The 13,614-nt window shown below is 41.3% G+C and overlaps 1 long non-coding RNA gene across 1 annotated transcript in view; it reads left to right on the top strand.

Moving 5' to 3' along the window:
* The window catches only part of LOC110335388, a 22,272-nt gene that overhangs the window by 5,233 nt on the left and 3,425 nt on the right, over window positions 1–13,614 (top strand). Inside the window, exon 2 of the long non-coding RNA XR_002381164.1 lies at window positions 9,129–9,235. This is a non-coding gene — a long non-coding RNA (uncharacterized LOC110335388). The remainder of the gene's footprint in view (window positions 1–9,128; window positions 9,236–13,614) is intronic.

Below are 13,614 nucleotides of genomic sequence, written 5' to 3'. Positions count from 1 at the left end.
GCCTCTGCCTCTGCCTCTGCCTCTGCCTCTGCCTCTGCCTCTGCCTCTGCCTCTGCCTCTGCCTCTGCCTCTGCCTCTGCCTCTGCCTCCTGGGTGCTAGGACTAAAGGCATATGCTACCACACCAAGTGCTTTTAAGGGATTGTTTTGCCTTGGCTTCTTTGTTGAGACTGAATCTCACAGTGTATTCCAGGCTGGACTTGAACTGGCTGTAACCCAGGAGGCTCAGAGAGAGAACCCAGCTGCAGACAGCAAAGATCTATCCGTTAAGGTCTCGAGTGTCACGGACACATGAAATGAGGGTACAGATGAGAATGCCACTAAATAACAGGACCTTATTTGGGGAGGAAAGGTAAGAACGGAAATTATGAAGTCATTCTGTGCAAGCAATAATGAAGTCAGAGCTCCAGATTCCTGGTGACAAAGAAGAAAGTTAACAGGACTAGAGACAGGATATGCGCATTTAATGTTTCAGATACAAAGCTATTCTGAATAACAACAGGATCTAGAAAGTGGTCTGTACATGTCTGCTGAGCAATCAGGGACAAGAAAACTCATGGCAGTGAGGTGCTGAGCTGCTGAGTCATAATGGATGATGAGTGGACACAGGGGTGGAAGAAGGAAGCCCACCCCACGGCATCCCCAGTACCTAGCCCAATCTCGTCCGTCAACCCACATCCAATGACTATGCTGAATTCTGTGCTCATTTCTTTGCCTGGATTTATCTTATTTAACTCTCACAATTGTGTGGGGGTATGTTTCTGTTTTTATTTGAAAGACAAGCATACTGAGACACTGACACTTAAATACCCTGACAACGGTTATACAGGCAATCTGTGGTAAAACCAGGATTTAAATGCAAGCAAAAGTTAGGAGAGGGATGAGACAGAGCTAACTATGGTTGATAGAAACCATTTGCTCTCCTGTGTCTTACATAGCATCTCCTGGACATGTGCAAAGACAGAGGCATGGACCTCTAGCCATCCATGTGACACCAGTTTCTATATCATTTCTGGAAACCCAATGGGTTCTGGGTTATTTGGAACCAATAAAGAGAGTTTCCTTGTTGACAAAGTAGAAGTTTCCAACATTACCTGTGAGCTGGCTAAGTTTGCTTCCATGTCTTGTTTGGTGTTTGTTGGTTAGTTGGTTGGTTGGTTGGTTGGTTGGTTGGTTGGTTGGTTGGTTGGTTTGTTGGTTAGTTGGTTGGTTTGTTGGTTAGTTGGTTGGTTTGTTGGTTAGTTGGTTGGTTGGTTTGTTGGTTAGTTTGTTGGATAGTTGGTTGGTTGGTTGGTTGGTTGGTTGGTTGGTTGGTTAGTTGGTTGGTTGGTTATTTGGTTGGTTGGTTATTTGGTTGGTTAGTTGGTTAGTTGGTTGGTTGGTTGGTTGGTTGGTTGGTTGGTTGGTTAGTTGGTTGGTTTTGTTACCTTGATATAAAGTTGGATCATCTGGGAAAAGGGTACATCAATTAAGAAAATGTTTCTATCAGATTAGCCTGCAGGTAGGTCCATGGGGAACTTTTTTTTAATTAATGTTTGATATGAGAGGGACCATGAGTGGTGCCATCCCTAATAACAGGTGGTCCTGGGTGATATAAAAAAAACAAGCTGAGCAAGCCACAAGGAACAAGTCTGTAAGCAGCACTTGTCTACGGTCTCTGCCTCCATTGGTAACTCAGTTCATGCCTGGAATTCCTGCCCTAAGATCCCTGTAAGATGAGAGAAACCCTTTCTTCTCTGAGTGATTTTAGTTGTGGTATTTATTGTGGAAACAATGAAAAGAAAGCAAGATGGCTTGGATCATCATGAAGGAGATTTCACACTGCAAGGAAGACAGAGTTATGTTTGGTTTGAGAATTCTGTGGCATAATCTTAAAACCCAAACCATGGGAGAGTCATTAATTTTTAACCACTGTGTAGTGACAACCAGACTGGTCCTAACCCTAGACCTTTCAGTTCTTGAGCCTCATAAGTAAGGGTTGGGTGAGAAGACATATGGAAGCAGGTTTGCTATATTTAGAACTAATGTGTTTTTTTAAAAAAAAATCTTACCCCCATTTCCACAGTTCTCTGCATCCTTGCTCTGTGCCAGTGAGTAGCAGCCAAAGTCTAAAACCGACCCCAAATTTGGCTTTTTTTTTTTTTTTTTTGGCGTGTCTTAAAGTTACAATCCACTCTCCATTCCTGGCAACCTTGCTCAAATAAACCCACATTCTATCTGGCTGGCTGGCTGGCCATCTGTCCATCCATCCATCTATTTACCTACCTATCTCTTTAATGTTGTGTGAGTGGGTTTTTTGCCTGCTTGCATGTCTCTGCACCATGCGCCCCACAATGGTCAAGAGATGACCCTATTTCCCCTGGAAATGGAGTTACAGATGGGTGTTAGCAACATGTGGGTGCTAGGAATTGAACCCAGGTCCTCTACACTAACACAAAAAACAAAACAAAACAAAAAAAAAACGCGTGCTCTTAATTGATGAACCATCTCTGCAGCTCTCCTTTCCAACATTATCTCCTACCTCTAATAATGCAGTACTATTAAAATGGAATTTTTAGTCTTATATTTTTATGTCTGCTTATCTGTATGCTTTGTCTGCAATACTTTCACAACTACTAGCTGCTTTCAGAATACAGAAGCACAGCAGACAATGTGAAAATTAATAGTCATGATGGTGTTTCAATAAAAGTTTATTTATGATGATAGGTGGAGGGTTGTGTTAAACCCCAGTGGAGCCAGATTACTGAAATGGAATTTTCTGGTTTCTTTAGAGACTCAGTTGTGTCATGTGATTTTTTTTTTTTTGAAACTGTCTTATGAGAAGATGTTTTGCTGCAAACAGACTCGTGGCGTTTCCCTAGAAGCTGCCTGGAAGAGAGGCTTGTGGTATTTGGCTGAAGTGGACGCTAGAGAGGACACATGATGTTTGAAGAGTGGACAGTGTTTGGAAAGGGTGTGAGTATAACTCAACAGAGAGTGGACAATGCTTTGGCGCTGGTTTGCCCGGCCACTCTTTGCTGATTTTTCACTGGGCTTTGCTGGTGCTGGTCTTCACTGACAATGTGTGGCATTGGTTCACCTGACTTTCTTCGCTGATCATCACTTGTCTTGAGAGAGAAATGCAGCAAAGAACTACTCATGATGTTCCAGCAGCTTCCTGCTGCTTCTGTGTGGACTCAGGCTGACTGGCAGAGCCTCATGGTTTCTTCTTGATTGAACCCCCATTCATGAATGGTGTTTGCAAGTGGATTGAGCTACCACTGCTGATTCATGTAAACTGAACTGCTGATATCCTGACAACAAACACTGGAATCACTCCAAAAGAACTATTTCTGAACAGGACCATCATCTTCTTTTCCCTAATAATCTTTCCTTTCCACTACCTCTGGTGGGTGGAAAGGGAGGTTGAAGCATTTAAGAACTCTTATTAAAGTAGGTTTTGAGAAATCTAAGCCTACAGGTCGCTAGGGTTCCCTGTAAACAATACAACACAAAGCATGTTGCTATGTCACTTCTTTTGGAGAAATGTTAGACTTCTGAAGGTACTGTATGGTCTACAAAATCTGTCAGAGCCTGTGTTTTGTTTGTTTTAAAGTCTGTGAACTATGGATTTGGTAGAATGCAGAATATGCGTCCCAAGGTGTGGCCTTCTAGAAAGAATTGTATAAACAAAGTGGATGTACTTGAAAGGATGAAGGAACTGTTCACATCACCTCTGTGAAAAAGGTGAAGGCCTGGGAGGAATATTCTTGGCTCTTTTCACACGACCAAAGATGATAAGAAAGAACACCAGGGGGTATTCCCTCATGGTACCCCCTGTGTACCATGTACACAGTCCCCTGCCTACTGGGTAGCTTTATAAATTGCCACTCCCTGCCTAGGACTTCATATTCCTGCAATGCTAACAGTTTCTACACAGTCTGGTGTTCCGAGTCTGGCATCTATTTCCATGTCTTCATCTTGCATAGACAACCCTGTGAACACTTCCTCTTCACTTGGCTAATTCCTGCTACATGTCCAGGCCTGGCCCAGCCTCCTTTGAGCTTCAGTGATCCACGTAGGATTAGGTGTCCTTCCCCTGGCGTGCTTTTTGTCTTTGTTGTTTTACTTACAGTGGATTACTGCTTTCTGCTTTCCAGCACTGAACCCTGGGTCCCTCAGGGAAGGTTTTGCTTGCTATGCCTTATTCATTTTTGCAATCCTCATTTGCCTTAGCAAATATTAAAAGGTCTAGATAACCATTGAATAAATATTTAAACAAAGACACAAAAGGTAGTGAGTTTATAAAGGGGGGTCAGGGCTCAGTGAACACATAGCATTGTTTCTACCATACACAAATTTTGTTTTATACTCATACATATGCACACACACATGTGCATGCACCTATAGTTTTTGAATTTTAAAACTGTCAATATAAAAGTCATTTCTATAAAGTTGGCAGCATCCCTCATCAGAAATGCTTTGGACTGGAGGTGTTTCATTTTTAAGATTCCCCCCCCCCCGATTTCGGTGTTATAAGGTAGCTTTAGATTGAGCCTATTAAAACACAAAATTCATTTTGTTTCATGTATAAGTTATACACCATTATTATAACTTTACACCATTTTCAGTGTGCCTGTGTATGAATTGATCAATCACATGAGGTCAGGAATGGAATTTTCCATTAGTAACATCATGTCAGTACCCTGAACAGTATCAGATTAAGGAGTCTGAATGTCAGTGCTTGCTTTTATAACCATATTTTGACAACGGCATTCATGCTGCCTCTAAAAAGCTGAGAACATTCTGAGCCTACTCCCCAGCATGAGGGGTATAGGAGGGCAGTGGGCACGGTCAGAGGCTCCCCCATGTCCAAACTCAATGTACTATGCCTTTTATTTCTGACTCCTGAATTGGAATTTGTTTCTACTCCTTCATAAGATATGGTGCCAAAAACATTCTAGGCACTGTGGATGTTTACATTTAAGCAAGCATAATTTATTCCAAAGATAAGGTTTTCATCTGAGCATTTAGATGTCAAATCTAAGTAATTCATATTACCTTCCTAAATACATCCTATCTCATTGCCTTTCTTATGTGATTACTAAGAGCAATATCCATAACCTGAACTTTAGGATATTATCATTATTATTATTATTATTATTATTATTATTATTATTTCCATTTTATTACATTGTAGACATGTATAGCAAATCTGAAATCTAAATTTATATTGCAAACTAAAAGAAGGCCACAGAGGAGACTGTGAGTTGTGAGTTGAGCAGGTCTGGCTTTGAGTATCGCACTCCGAGAATGCAGGGATATGGATGACCCTACAGTTTTGAAATGAGAAAATGGAGGAAAAACTAAAATCACATGGGTTGGGGAGAAAAGCAATATAACAAATGACAAAACACACAGGTCTTTTCTACAGACAAATATTATATTTTATTCTATATCATCATTACCAACATCACTATTTATTAGTTGTTATTCATATCAAGTTTAATGATTATGTTTAAGTAAAAAAAAAAAAACTATATTGTGCTTTCCTCTGAACATTGCTGCACCTTACAGACATTAATGAGAACTGGAAATTACTTTTAAATGGTATTGTGAATGACAGTTAAGATTATTGCTCATTAAATATTCCTTTGAATATATTTGATTAATAACTTTAAGCCAGGTGTGGTGGCACATGCCTTTAATCCCAGCACTTGGGAGGCAGAGGCGGCGGATTTCTAAGTTTGAGGTCAGACTGGTCTATAGAGTGAGTTCTGGGACAGCCAGGGCTACACAGAGAAACCATGTCTCGAAAAACAACAAAAAACAAAACAAAAACAAAAACAAAAAATAACATTAATAAGCAAGGCAGAGAGGTCACTGCTATGTGAGATATAAAAATACCATTATATGACCTCTATACTTTAGGTTACATATTAATAAAAAAGAAGATGGCTTGGCATGGTGGCACATGCCTTTAATTCCAGTACTAGGAGGCAGAGGGAATACAATCTCTGTGAGTTCAAGTCCAGTCTGGTCTAAATAGTGTGTTCCAGGCCAACCAGGGCTACACATTGAGACCCTGTCTTAAAATCACAAAAGGAAAAGAAAGCAAAAATATAGATAGACATACGAATATTATACGGCAAATAGGATTAAATGCCATATACGGCATAAAAAATTCAACTTTATAGGGATGATTTTTATATAGGTTAAAATTCAAGAATCGCCGGGCGATGGTGGCGCATGCCTTTAATCCCAGCACTTGGGAGGCAGAGGCAGGTGGATTTCTGAGTTCGAGGCCAGCCTGGTCTACAGAGTGAGTTCCAGGACAGCCAGGGCTATACAGAGAAACCCTGTCTTGAAAAAAAAAATTCAAGAATCACAGGCAAAAGCTATACAGATGTCAGCTTTGTAGATATATATCTTTAGATACCTATACTCATTAGAAAAATCACACATTTGACACTGGTCCCAAGATTTGAGAGTTTAGATGAAGAGCAACCCAACACAAAATTAAGCTGAAACATCATCAGTATTGTCATGCACTAATGGTTTAATAAAATAGCTATGCTCAAATGGAACACATCCATAATACATGTATTAGATGACACATTCTGACCAAAACTGTTGTGTGTGTGTGATGTCAGTCGAACTCAGTGATTGCCTGAAGTTAACATGTAAGCCACCACAATGTTCATCTTCAACACTCATTTCTGCTCCATTCCAGCTCCACACATGGCACTGAGAGGCAGGCTGATTCTGTACCACACTACACCTCTGCATACTATACTTCTCTCCATTCCAGAGAACTAAGAAATGTATATCAGCATTTCTTTCTCTCATCCCATGTCATACAATGCAATTTAATCATGTTCACCCATCCCATCCCCTCCCAGGTTATCCCCCCTTCCCCGCCCATTCAGCTTCGTGTCCCACCCCCTTTTCATCCATCAAATCCAACTTGTGCTGTTCATACATTCTAATATGGATAGCCTTGTACGGGAGTGTGGTCAAGCTACCACAACACTATCAGGGGCGACACTTTTTAATGTGTGTGTGTGTGTGTGTGTGTGTGTAGGAGTGTGTAGGTGTTTTGTCTGCATGTATGCCTGTGCACCACATGCCAGCCTGGTATCATGAAGGCCAGAAGAGGTTATCAGATCCTCGGAAACTGGAGTCAGAGATTACTGTGAGCTGCCATGTGGGTGCTGGGAATGGAACTTGGGTCTTCTGCTGAGCCATCTTTCCATCTACTGAACTTTTAAAGTAAACTGACTACCCCTTTCCTGGAAGCTTTCAACTGCCAGTATCCCCTAGCCTATGGATAGGCTGTCATGTCCCCTTCCTATCTCCATGGTAGGATTTGATCTGGCTTCAGTTTACACAGGGCTTGTGGATAGTGTCCTAATTCCTGTGGGTTCATATGTGCAGCTATGCTACTGTGTATGGAAGACACTGTTCCTTGTTCATTGTTTTTTTGCTTTTTGAAGTCTTCCAGATCCCTCAGCCTTGGGGATAAAGGGTGCAGGGGTATGACAAAATAAATTTCTATTACAACTGGTGGCTTCTTATACAAAATACCCTGGCCCCCAATCAATGAAATTCACCGCTTAACAAAGTTATAATGATGAAGAATGTTAATAATTCTTTTAAGAGTGACAAGTGGGGAGTTAGAGAGGTGGCTCAGCACTTAAGAACACTGACTTCTCTTCTGGAATACCTGGGCTTGGTTCCCAGCCCCCAGACAGTGGCTACCAACCATCTGTAACTCCAGTTTCAGGAGATCCGATGCTCTATTCTGGCCTTCACTGGCACCACTCATGCACGTGGTGCACACATGCAGACTGACAAAACAATCATACACATAAAATAAACATTTTAAAAGGGGTGATGAGTGGCTAGGGAAAAGACTCATTAGGTTAAACATTTGCTATGCAACACAAAGACTTGAATTCAGGTCACCAGAACCCAGTGAAAGCCAGGGGTGCAATGTGTGCCTGTAACCCGCATGCTGGAGAGGGGTGGAGAGACAGATAGGTGTAGGGATCTCGCTGGTCAGCTAGTCTAGCTAAAACCATGAGCTCAGTGAGTGAGTTCATTGAGTGACCGTGTCTCGAAATGAAAGATAGATAGATAGATAGATAGATAGATAGATAGATAGATAGATGAATGAATGAATGAATGAGGAAGACATCCCAACAACCACAACCACATCTGGCCTCACACACTCACTGATACACACACACACACACACACACACATACCAACAGTAGCCAGGTTGGGGGGTAGGATAAGCAGAAGTTATTTTTTTAATTCACTTGTACTTCTTGTCCTCTTCAGATTCTCTCAGCATAAATAACCCCATGCCTGATTTTAACTAATTCATAAACCTAGAGCTATTCAAAGAAAGGGTCTACTAGGGCTTGGGTAATTTTCTCTGGTGATTCTAGAACCTGGCTTCAAGAAACATTTGATATACAGATATTGCCCATGGACAATAAACAAAAAATATTGAGCATTTTTCACAGAAAGTGGTGACTGAGCCAGATGTGGTGGCGCATGCCTTTAATTCCAGCACCCAGGAGGCAGAGGCACGTGGATTTCTGAGTTTGAGGCCAGTCTGGTCTACAGAGTGAGTTCCAGGACAGCCAGGGCTACACAGAGAAACCCTATCTTGAAAAAAATAAAAGGAAGGAAGGAAGGAAGGAAGGAAGGAAGGAAGGAAGGAAGGAAGGAAGGAAGGAAGAAAGAAAGAAAAGAAAAGAAAAGAAAAGAAAAGAAAAGAAAAGAAAAGAAAAGAAAAGAAAAGAAAAGAAAAAAGAAAAGAAAAGAAAAGAGATGACTGCTACAGAAAAAGTAGAGGCAGACAGTGAAGAGCAGAGAACCATGAGGTAGGGGAGACAAGAAAGGGGGAGAGAATAGGACCAGAGTTCTAGGGATGGAGCCCAGAAGCTTTCCAACATTTAATCATCAGAATGATAGGCCAGCCGGGGAAATCTAACCAGTAGCGGCCACTGGGGTCCCTTATGCTGGTCCTCCTCTGCCCCTTCCTTATTCTTCTCTAAGGAGGAGTAACTTATTTATCAATAAATTTTGACGATAACATGATGATATAAGGCTCCATTCCCTCTTCTTTGCCTGTAGGGAGCTGGCTGCCAATATAAAGTCTGTCTTCTGCTCTGCCTGCCTATACAAAATGCTCCCAGAGACAATGTGAGAAGGCCTGCAATTTTCTGTGCTTCTGGCAATGGGTGAGTAATTCTGCCTCATTCTGGAGTTCAGTATCACACAGTCAACTTATCTACAGCTCTAGGCCATGTTTTCTGATGCTAGGTTTACCAATAATAACAGTAATATTCTATCTATGTCTGCCTGATCAAATTGTCTTAACAACTATGGGCAACAAGAACAGCCAAGCTCATTAGGTCCCCCTCAGAACCCAATATTCTAAGGTATATTTCAGACACGTATCATTTGCAAGAAAATGTTCTACTCCAAAGAACGTGCAGCTGCATTATTTATGGAGATTTTAGGAAAAGGAAAGAAATGTTGATCGTGCGTAAGCAGCATTTTGATGGGAAAATTGAAATACCAGCATGAGCCTGGCAGTGGCAGAACTGTGGGTTCTCTTGACTCCCACCCAGCCCAAGGAGGACTGTAGTTCTCAGCCAAACCTCACTTCATTCTGCCTCACTTATCCCTGAAGGAAAACTAAAACAGAACATTCAACCACCTTCCAGAAGGCTTTTCTCCAAATTCTGTGATCATTCTCTATATTCACGCCAGGTGTTCGCTCAGCCGGTAACATCACCTTTAAATTTTTCCTTCAGTGGATGACTTCATTGGATTACAGAAAGCTTTCCTTTCCCACTACCTAGGTAACTTAAGGGACCTCTGCCCTTAGCAGCACTTCCTTAATGACTTTCTTGCTACTGGAAATGCTAGAAGTCCCAAGACCTTGCTCACTCTCTCAGTATTTTTACCTCCTTGGTGGCAACTAAGGCCTCAGATGGCAAGGTTCTCCCCTCCCACTGCCAACCTCAAACTTAGCCAAGTGCACACTGCCTCTTCTTCCTGTTTTTTCAAAATAAAGGAAAGATTCGTTTTTTTGAATGAGAGAGCCTTCCCTAGGCTCATATATTCGTATGCTTACTCCTCAGTTCATGAACTGTTTGTAAGGTGTGACCATGGTCGAGTGTGCCCTTGTTCACGGTGTGTCACTGGACATGGGCTTGCAAGTTTCAAAAGCCCAGGCTCTCTGCCTGCAGATCAGGATGAAACTCTTAGCTACTTCTCCATGTCTGCCTGTACACTGCCAAGCAGGTCCCCCATTAAATGCTTACCTGTGTAAGAGTTGCCTTGGTCATGGTGTCTCCTCCCAGAATTAAAACTCTAACAAGGACAGTATCTGTGTTAAACCTTCCATGACAATGTATTAACAGCAAATGCCTGTGTCACAAAGGAAGAAAAATCTAAATGTTGAACTTATCATACTGTACTTTTGTACTAGGGCCACCTAGTACACACACTCTGCAGACTGGGTGAGAAACTGCAGGAAATTGTTTTCTGCAGTCCAGGAAGTCCAAGATTAAGGAGGGCCAGGGCTGGTTTCTGAGGAGGTATGTCTTCCTGGCTTGCTAGTCTTTCACTGTGAGCTCACTTGGCTTACTCTCTGTGCATATAAACAGAGAGCTCTGTGACGTCTCCTCCACTAATCAGGAAACCAACTGTACCATGTAAGACCCCACCCTATGACCTCATTCGTCCTTAATTACCTCCCTAAGGAACCTGTCCTCAATTAAGAGCCAAATTGGGGTTTAGGTTTTTAAAGTATGAATATGAGGTTAAGAGAATTCAAAGTAACACTTAAGTAGTAGAGCAGGAGTAAATTAATGCTAGCACTCTAAGGGGAAAAGAGGGTTGTGGAAGAGATGAGATAGAGAACATTAAGAAATACAATCTGTGAACGAAATGTTTGTTCCTAGGGAAACCGTCAACAAGACTGACAAAAGCTTGGCCTAACAAAGAAAAAATTAGAGGATATGCAAATAGCTAAATTCAGAAATTAAAACCGAGACCTTACTAAACATCTTCAGATTTATCTTTATTATTTTCACCTGTATGTGTGCACTCAGGAATGTGTGCATGTGTGCACATGAGTCCATGTGTCTATGTGTGTTCATATGTGCATAAGCACAGGCACCACAAAGACCAGAGGCTTCAACTTCTCTGGAGCTGGGATTATAAGCAGTTGCGTGCTCCCTGACATGGGCGCTGGAAAGGGAATTTCATCTTCTGCAAGAGCAGTAAGCATTCTTGACGGCTAAGCCATCTCTCCAGGCCCCTTACTAATATCTTGCAGATCATAAAAGTGTGCTATGAAGAATTCTACACCATGATTATATACATCACAAGTAAGTGGGATTTACCTAGGGATACAAAATGGTTCATCATGCAAATCAGTACCGTATTCTACCTAATAGTTTCCATGACCATCTCAGCTGACACAGAAAAAGCATTTGACAAAATTCAACTTTTTCATGATTTTAAAGAAAACCTAGGAATGGAAGGAAATTTCCTTGGTATGGAAAGGGATTTACATGAAAAGCTAACAACATAATTTAATGGAACAGTAAAGCATTCACCCCCAAATCAGAAATAAAACATTATTTTTCCATTTCTAGTGAACAATGTATTGGTGCTCTAGACAGAGAAATTAAGCTATAAAAATAAAAAGTCATATAAACTAACAATAAAAGTAAAGCTATCTGTATTTACAGATGGTATATTGAAAATTCACACAGACACAGACACACACAGACACACACACACACACACACACACACATACACACACCTACTATGTTAACTGGCAAAGTTATAGGCCATACAGTCAACAGGCAAAACATCAGTATTTTGTTGTTGTTGTTATTGTTGTTGTTTGATACAGGTTTTCTCTGTGTAACATCACCTGTAATAAACATTCTGAAAAAATTAAGTAGAAAATTCATGTGCAATAATATCCAAAATAGCAAAATTTTTTAAAATAAACTAACCAAAGAAATCTAAAGCTATGGAACAGCACTGAAGGAATTTAGAGATTTTAGTAGATTGCTCCAGATTAAGAGACCTAACAATGTTGGTGCAGCTCTTTAAGATTATCTACCAATTCGGTGCAGCAACATGAAAGATCCAAAGGCCTTTTATGAACAAACCAAAAAGCCCATCCGTAATGTGATATAGAAATTTAAGTGGCCCCGGAGAGCCAAAACAGCATTTTTTTTTTTTTTTAAGAGCTAGAGTTAACACTTCCCAATTTCAGAAGGTATCACACTAAACACAGCTCATTTCTGACACGCAGATACACAGATCAACTGAGGATTAAGGGTCCAGAAGCAAATCCGTTCATCTGTGGCTGGCTGATTTGACAAGTGTGTCAGGATCATGCAGAGGGGAAAAATGTTCTTTTCAAACCATGATGGAAGCAGATGTCTACATAGGAGTTAGTGTGGACTCCTCCCTGGCATCACACAAAAACTAACTTAAAAGGACCAACAATCAAACAATAAGAACCAAAACAATGTAACTCTTGGAGACCAAAGCAAGAGTAGATCTTCCTGATAGAAGATTGGTAAAGGATTCTAAGTTTATGGTACCAAATGCATAAACAACAAAATAAAAAATAGCACTGGGTTTTTAAATCTCTGTGTAAGGGGCATTGTCATGAGAACCAGGGACAGGAATGGAGATATGGCGAGTACCAGGGCTCACTTACACTTCCTCCTCCTGCAGAGAGCCAGGCTGTTCCCAGCACCCATGCAGCAATTCACAACAGCCTGAAGTCTACTTGCAGGGGATACAATACCCTCTTATGATCTCTGTAGGAACAGGCACACAAGTGATGTACACACATACACACTGGCAAACTACTCAATCAAATACATGAAAGGCAGGATGGTCTCCTGCCTATGCAGAATCTAGTAAATGTTTTCTGTTCTTAATAGAAAATAACAAGTGTCAGAGAGAATGTAAATAAAATTTCTTATATTGATTTCAAGAATATGGGAAATAGTTTGGTGATTCTTCAAGAAATCAAACATAAACTTTCATTAAGCTAAGTAAGCAATTGCACCCCTTTCCGCCCCCAAACAGTTGAAACGGGTACTAAAACAAGTATATGTCCACATTGTTCACAGTACCCAAAGGATAGAGACAGAGCTCCTGGGGATCTGAGCTCCTCTCTGGCCTCCACAGGTGCCTCAGTCCCCAACACAGATACACACACACACACACACACACACACACACACACACACACACACCAACACAGATACTGTCTTAGTCAGGGTTTCTATTCATGCACAAAACATCATGACCAAGAAGCAAATTGGGAAGGAAAGGGTTTATTCAGCTTACACTTCCATTCTGCTGTTCATCACCATGGAAGTCAGGACTGGAACTCAAGCAGGTCAGAAAGCAGGAGCTGATGCAGAGGCCATGGAGGGATGTTCCTTACTGGCTTGCTTCCNCTGGCTTGCTCAGCCTACTCTCTTATAGAACCCAAAACTACCAGCCCAGAGATGGCACCACCCACAAGAGGAACTCCCCTCTTGATCACTAATTGAGAAAATG

Source organism: Mus pahari, chromosome 18 (genome assembly GCF_900095145.1).
Source record: "Mus pahari chromosome 18, PAHARI_EIJ_v1.1, whole genome shotgun sequence".
Classification (NCBI taxonomy): domain Eukaryota; kingdom Metazoa; phylum Chordata; class Mammalia; order Rodentia; family Muridae; genus Mus; species Mus pahari.
The sequence above is the reverse complement of the archived record's forward strand: the minus strand, read 5'-3'. Positions and strand labels throughout refer to the sequence as shown.